The sequence below is a fragment of the Penaeus monodon genome, chromosome 12 (assembly GCF_015228065.2).
Source record: "Penaeus monodon isolate SGIC_2016 chromosome 12, NSTDA_Pmon_1, whole genome shotgun sequence".
Lineage (NCBI taxonomy): Eukaryota > Metazoa > Arthropoda > Malacostraca > Decapoda > Penaeidae > Penaeus > Penaeus monodon.
Genome location: NC_051397.1, coordinates 21,939,534 through 21,947,033, shown reverse-complemented (window position 1 = coordinate 21,947,033; position 7,500 = coordinate 21,939,534). Strand labels below are relative to the sequence as shown.

Below are 7,500 nucleotides of genomic sequence, written 5' to 3'. Positions count from 1 at the left end.
TCGTGCTGTGAGTGATCGCACTATTTTCCCAAGAAATATTTACCTCCCTGCGCGCTGCGTCATCAATTCCCCAACATCGAAGTTGCCAAAGAATCTCCTCGCTCGTGGTCTTTAAGAGGCTTTCGGGCGGGGCTGCGGCTCGTTCGAGGCTGTAAATATGATCACGATATGTGAAGTCATACGGCAGCTTTGCAAGTGTTTCCGCTAGAGATTACCGAACAGAATTTCAGAATTATTTTGGTTACTGACAGGAATGGATGGGTAACACGTTTAGTAAAGTATTCAGTTTTTATTTTCTCTCTTTTCTGTCTATTTACCTTTCAGTCGATGTAAAAGGAAAAGAAAAAAGTGTTATTAGAGGTCCACACAAAGATGACTCTCACATCAGTTCAAAAAATGGACTCGTAAATTATTTTCACCTGGCAGAATCAGGGCAAGACCATAGATGAATCGAATGAGTTGGGCGAGCGAGTCAGTGCCTGCAACTCGTCGTCTTGTGACGTTGCTTCAGGTAAACACAGGCAGCCAAGGCAGTATATATCTCAGCTCCTGTAGCTTCTAAGGGGAAACATCGAACCGTTTGTAATATATTAATATCGCAGATCCGTAATAACTTTCTTTCTTTCTTGTTTTTGTGCTCATGTGTGCGACCCATGTATGTTATGTCTATGTTGTGGTATGAGTCATTATATTCGTGTACATGTATTTGTTCGTATGTTTGTAACTGCTATGGAAAAGGAATAACCTGAGGAGAAAAGAGCAAGTCACTTCACTTGACGTGGCAGAGCCAAGTGAGCGTGCGTGTAAGAGGCTGGTTGAGATTAACAATTAGGTCTGTTATATATTCTTGGCCAAGGTAGCAGGATCTTAAATGAAAGTTCATTGATAACTCAATTATTAATACTCGTAGTTAAAAGTCCCTGTTATCATAAATAGTACAATATATTTCACAATTCTTCAATCAGTTGTCTTACACTCATATGTTTTAAAGATTTGAAAGAAATTAATTTAGTGCGAACACCCCAGAAATAGGAGTCTAGTAGTCAATACCTACATTTTATGAAAACAAAATTACACTTTTGAAATGTCATAAATCTTAGTGTACTTTTTGTAACAAAAGCCTGCCCTCACTCGCCTGAGACCTGAGACGAGAAAAGGAGCTGGACGCCTCAAATCATTTAGTCACCAAGACGAAAGGTCACGTGTAGAGTCAACGAGTAGAAGTTTTGTCACGGAAAGGTCAGTCATTGGTCTCTCTGCAAAGGCCTCTTCGTAGTGCCACTGGCCATCTCGGTAATATTTTCGCCTGCGTGGTACGAACAGAATGACCAGCATCATGACTTAGCCAAAAACAATAAAAACAAATGCTATAACTTTTGAATCATTTAGGAGATGCTTCGAGGGCTCGAAGCGTTAATCTCTACGGTGATGTGGACCCCGATTTCAGCATTCCCACTCGCAGAGGGCTGTCCCAGCACAAATCACTCTCAATAAAGATGCTGGAAATACTGCAAATTATATTAGAATAAATCAACTTATGTTAGTTTTTGTGAGTACACCATCGCATTTTGGAATCTCTAAGTACGGCCATGCTTAATAAGGGCAACTTGTGATAAACCACTTGCAAGCGGGATTTGACTGATCTGATAAATTTCCAAATGCCTGGAAACTATGACATAAGCAATATAGCCGTTCTTTGTATTTATAAAAAAAATATATTTATGGCTGCCATTAGCAGCAACAAAACAATGTGATACTATGACCTGGATAAAGTACTCATACAGCTAGGGCGGTGAAACAAGCACAGTGAAAAAAAAAAAAATAAATAGAAACTTCGCAATAGGGAGCGTAAGCTTATACTTGTACAATGAGTAGACTCACGTGAAATAGCCTTTTACGCCTATTGGCATGATGTACAAAGAACTATGCGATGTACAAGATGGTATATATATACGATCTATCCTAAATTCAGTTATGATTGTATACGTCCTTGGTTGGAATTATGGTGGTAAATAGAGGAAGGCAAAATGACTATGCCAACATAGATTGTTTTTGTCTTTGGTAGATCTAATCGTCTGACCAGACAGTTTTTTAATGACTGGTGTTATTGCAAAGTAAGGAGCAAACTTTGAAATACAGAGCTATTCATAACAAATTAATCAGGTTCTATATATATGACAGTCCAACCATGCGCATAGCAATGAAGACAGGTGCAAGTTCGATAGTGACGAAGCAAAATTCGTGCTTCAAGGAAGAACGCAGAGAGTAGAGCAAAACAGTGAATGGCTTGATGAGCGAAAGTAATCTTTCCGGGACGATGACTCGCCTCAACATCCTGACACGAACGAAAACGGAAAATGAAGAAGAGGATGAAGTAACAGGAAAAGAACAAGCAAAGCAGGGGCCTGTGCTCATTGTGCCGTGCGCTGCTTCTCAGAGCAGAAGGATCTTTAGCACATGCCGAAAGGACTGTTACCTTTGGACCGTACGCACTGTTCCCCTTCCTCGACCACGCGTCCCCGTCTCCACCCTGCCGTGTCTGCGGTCCCACACAGCTGGGTGGCTACGGGGGGCTTGGGGCTTGGGGTCTAACACTGTGATGCTCAGTACTATGGGCGTGGGGGCATGGATTCATGCCCTACCGGCATCAGCGAGAGAGCTGGGCACCATGTACAGTGAGTATTCTAGAGTCAAACTTGATCATGAGCGAGGCAGCATGGGTCTGTTTACATGGGAAATTACGTGATAACGCAACTCGAGCGTCAGAAAACAGGCATGAGGTCGGCGTGAACGTCCTGTATCCTCTCAAAAGCCGTATTTTCGCAGCGTCCTCGCTCATTCAGTAGGGGAGATGGGGGGGGGGTAGTGACATATAGGGTAGATGCAGGCGCCTGGTGTGGAAGCGCTGTTGGTGGGGCCAAGTAAAGGAAAGACGTAATTAAGTCTGCGGGATACTCACACCTGTGCTCGCAGTAATATCAGAAGGACTATTTCAGGTTGTGTTATCGCTCTTCCACCAACAATGAAAATGGTGCTAGTAGCAATGACAGCAATAAAGACATTGGTAATGATTTGGGTGATGGTGTTAGGGACAATAGATGACTATTATAAAATGATATCCATAATTTATAGCAGTAGTAATATGGCAAAGATATCGGTTTAGCAATGATAACGGTAATATAATCCTCCTTGCCGCCATCGCCGTCGCCCGTCTCCCTTTCTCTCAATATGTTTATCTGTCGATATATCTATCTATTTATCTGTCTATCTATCTATCTATCTATCTATCTATCTATCTATATATATATATATCCATATTTGTTTTCATTATGTATATCTATCTATAATAATCTATATCTATTTATCTATATATATCCATCTCTCTCTCTCTCTCTCTCTCTCTCTCTCTCTCTCTCTCTCTCTCTCTCTCTCTCTCTCTCTCTCTCTCTCTCTCTCTTTCTCTTTCTTGTTCTCTGTGTGTTTCTCTCTCGCTCCATCTGTCAATCAATATTTTTCCTCACTCATTCATTCATTTACTTACTCACACACACACACACACACACACACACACACACACACACACACACACACACACACACACACACACACACACACACACACACACACACACACACACGCAGGCACAGTCTCTCTCTCCTCATAAGCGGCACATAATCCTCGCTTTGTGTCACTCCCCCCCTCCCCCTCCCCATATCCCCGCGGCTTCACGAGGCTTCACCCCGCAAGAGCGTGTCGTGGCCGCGCGGACAGCCGTTGACAGGTTCCGACGAAGCCCTCGGCGCGCGCGGCCCGCGGCGCTCGGTCGTTTGGTGGGTATGCGGGGGGGGGGGGGGTCTTCGAAGAAAATCCCAGGAGCCTCTCGACCTAAAGATATTCTGTAAGCCTACGTCTGACCTTTCCTCTTTCCATGTTTCCTGACAGTTAAGTAATGTTTCTTCTCACCCACTGAACCGTCACCGAACACCCAAAGGTTATAAATCGCTCATGAGAAGTGAAAAGCAATATAACATTCCTTGTAAGTAATTATTAGCTTTTTCTCAGCATGAAAATTTGTCAACACATTGTATTTCAGTAGACCAACCATTTATATATATTATTCCTTAATAATTATTGGTGGCAATGAATATTTTTTGAACAACGAGTTATAACTACAGTTATGAAAATGCCTATGACGTCAGTGAAAGCGAAACAACTCTACGGACTAAACTCTCCTCGATTGGATCCTCTTCTGCCAATCTTGTAGTTTCCCAGAGACATTTCAGCCGGGCAAGGGCGGCCTGCTACAGAAGAAGTAAGCATTAGAGGCTACTGAGGCTGTTCTGTTTATCAGACAACAGGTTAGGACAATGAGACCACTGAATGGCACGAATAACTACTCTATATGTTGATTTAACAACGACTAACGAAATTACAGGGATTTGAATAGGGTGTACATGAGTAAGATAGGATTCAGCTTTAATGAAATAACCATAGGACATTCTGGCATGCAGGAACCATAGCAAATTCTTCAGGAATGTTGATGAGAATCCGTGTCCTGACTTTCTCCAGCCACGAACGCGATATTTTGAAAATGGGATTAGTCAGCGGCGAGTGTTTTCAGCTTGTTGTCCAAACAGACTCCAGCCTTGGAGCTGCTGTGTCTGACTGGGCGCCGCGTGCCGCTCCGAGCCACCTTCCTTGTGCATGGCGTCTGCCTCTCCCGCGAGATCCCGCATGCGGAATCCGGCCGCAAAGCAGGATGAAAAATGCTTTTCGAAATAATAATCTAAGAGAAAAAGGGAAGCGAACCCAAGGGAAAGTAGGAGTCTGTCGCGGTGCCAGAAACTTCTTATTTTGGAACCTTTTTTTATATTTCTCAGCCTCAAAGAAAATTTAGCTTTTCTTTACCTTTAGTCCCACTGCTGTTTATTGAATTCTAATTGGAATAAATCACAACACACACACGCACACACACACACACACACACACACACACACACACACACACACACACACACACACACACACACACACACACACACACACACACACACACACACACAAACACACACACACACACGTGTGTGTGTGTGTGTGTGACCCATACCTACTTTATTCCGTTATCTTATCATCGACGCCATCCTGTCATACTTTTACTCATGCTTCGGTCATTTCCCCCCCCCCCGCGTCCCCACGCCCCATTAAGAGATAAGGGCCATCGGTCGGGCCGTCCCATTCGACCGCTAATGGTCGGGAGTCGGCTGGCGCCATTAGCGGGCGGGTTCTAGGTTGCGCCACACTCGTCATAAATGAAAATTGCGTTAAGGCCGGATATGGGATTATAATGGAGGAGGAAGGGCGGAGGGATGGTTGCAAGGGGGGGGCGGAGGAGCAGAAGAAAGGAAAAGAAATGTGCGAGGAAAGACGGAAATGTTGCAATATCTGACTGAAATGAAAAAAAAAAAAAAAGTTGTCATATTAGAGGAGGTAGTGTGATGATAAGGAAACGGATAAATTATGATCCCCCTGAAGTGACAAGGAATTTGTGTAAACTTTTTGTCCTCGACCGATATCGCAACGCACTAATTATTCTTTTTTAAGATTTTAGTCGGAATAAAAGTTTCGAGGACATAAGATACAACACACTGTTATATGATGATATATGATAGTAGTTATGGAAAACTAATATTATACTGAAATATAATACTTGTGTCGTTACCGGTTTAAAATGTCAATTAATGTCAATACGTGTCCCCCTGCCCGAAGAAGGGGGGGTGTTTATTTAAATTCGTGTTTGGAGCTTAGGTTTTGCTTCTTGTTTGAGATTAGGGCGAAATAAACAGAATGAAAAATTTTCGTTAATATGCAATGCCGAAGGAAACCCCGCCCGTGAGGCCGAACGACAACCTCAAACCCCTCAAAAGGAGCGTTCAAAATTTTTAGGCACCCAAGGCTTGGCGTGCGCCCGGATCGCCCCACCAGGGGCGTGGCTTCTTAAAGCGGTGGTTTCTTCTAATGTGGCTAACCCCCCCCAAGGGTCGACTCCGTCATCTAAAATTATTTATTAATCAGTCCTACATTCCCTTACAATCAATTCCAACCTCTCTCTTCTCATCTCCCCATCTTTTCTCCCACCCCTCCTCCTAACCTCCCTCCCCTCCCCCCCCCCCCCACGGCCTCCTACCTATTCCTCCCTTTTCTTCTTCCTCTTCTCTCTCTCTCCTCCTCTCTCTCTCTTTTCTCTCTCCCCTCTCTCTCTCTCTCTTCTCTCCTCTCTCTCCTCTCTCTCTCTCTCTCATCTCTCTCTATCGTCTCTCCTCTCTCAGTCTCTCTCTCCCCCTCTCTCTCTCTACTCTCTCTCTCTCTCTCCCATCTTCTCTCTCTCTCTCTCTCAATCTCTCTCCCTCTTTTCTCTCTCCCCTCTGCTCCTCTCTCCTCTCTCTCTCTCTCCGTCTCTCTTCCTCTCTCCTCTATCTCTCTCTCTCTCTCTCTCTCTCTTCCTCCTCTCCTCTCTCTCCCCCTTTCTCCTCTCTCTCTCTCTCTCTCTCTCTTCTCTCTCCTCCTCTCTCTCTTCTCTCTCTCCTCTCTCTCTCTTTCTCTCCTCTTTCTCTCTCTCTCTCTTTTCCTCTCTCTCTCTCTCTCTCCCCCTCTCTCTTTCAATCCCCTCTCTCTCCCCTCTCTCTCTCCCCTCCTCTCTCTCTCTCTCCTCTCTCCTTTCTTTTCTATCTATCTATCTATCTATCTATCTATCTGTCTATCTACCGTCTATCTCTCTATCTCTCTATCTATCTCTCTATCTCTTTATCTATCTATTTATCTCTCTATCTATCTATATCTATCTGTCTATCTATCTATCTATCTATCTATCTATCTGTCTGTCTATCTATCTGTCTATATATATATATATATATATATTTTAATATATATAAAATTTATATATATATATATTATATATATATATATATATATTATATATTATATATATATGTGTTTTGTGTGTGTGTGTGTGTGTGTGTGTGGTGTGTGGTGTGTGTGTGGGGTGTGTGGGGTGTTTTTGGCATATATATATATATATATATATATATATATATATATATATAAATATATATTATATATATATATATATATATATTTTATATATATACTATATATATATATATATATTATATATATATATATATGTATGTATGTATGTATGTATGTATATAAATCGTGTCCTTGTTTTGTCTCGTGCTCACTTTTTCCTCTGCCTGCTCCGACCAGGCAGCCGCTTCGCTGAGTCTCTCATCTCGCTGCCTCTCCTCCGCCCCCCCCCCCCCCCCCGGTGCCCGCCGCTTACATCGCTCGGCTTCCAATATCACAGCAAAGCGAGGGCCTTATCGGCGGGTCGCGGGGGCAGGCCAGAAGTTATTGATTCTTCGAGCAATCTTTGGTTCGCGTGAATGTACTAAATAATATCAGGGAAATGGTTGCTGCATAATTCAGTTAGACTGAAGTCGTG

The 7,500-nt window shown here is 43.1% G+C and overlaps 1 protein-coding gene across 5 annotated transcripts in view; it reads left to right on the top strand.

The window, feature by feature from the left end:
• LOC119579369 (transient receptor potential channel pyrexia-like) overlaps positions 1-7,500 on the top strand; it is a 35,174-nt gene that overhangs the window by 959 nt on the left and 26,715 nt on the right. The window lies entirely within an intron of this gene.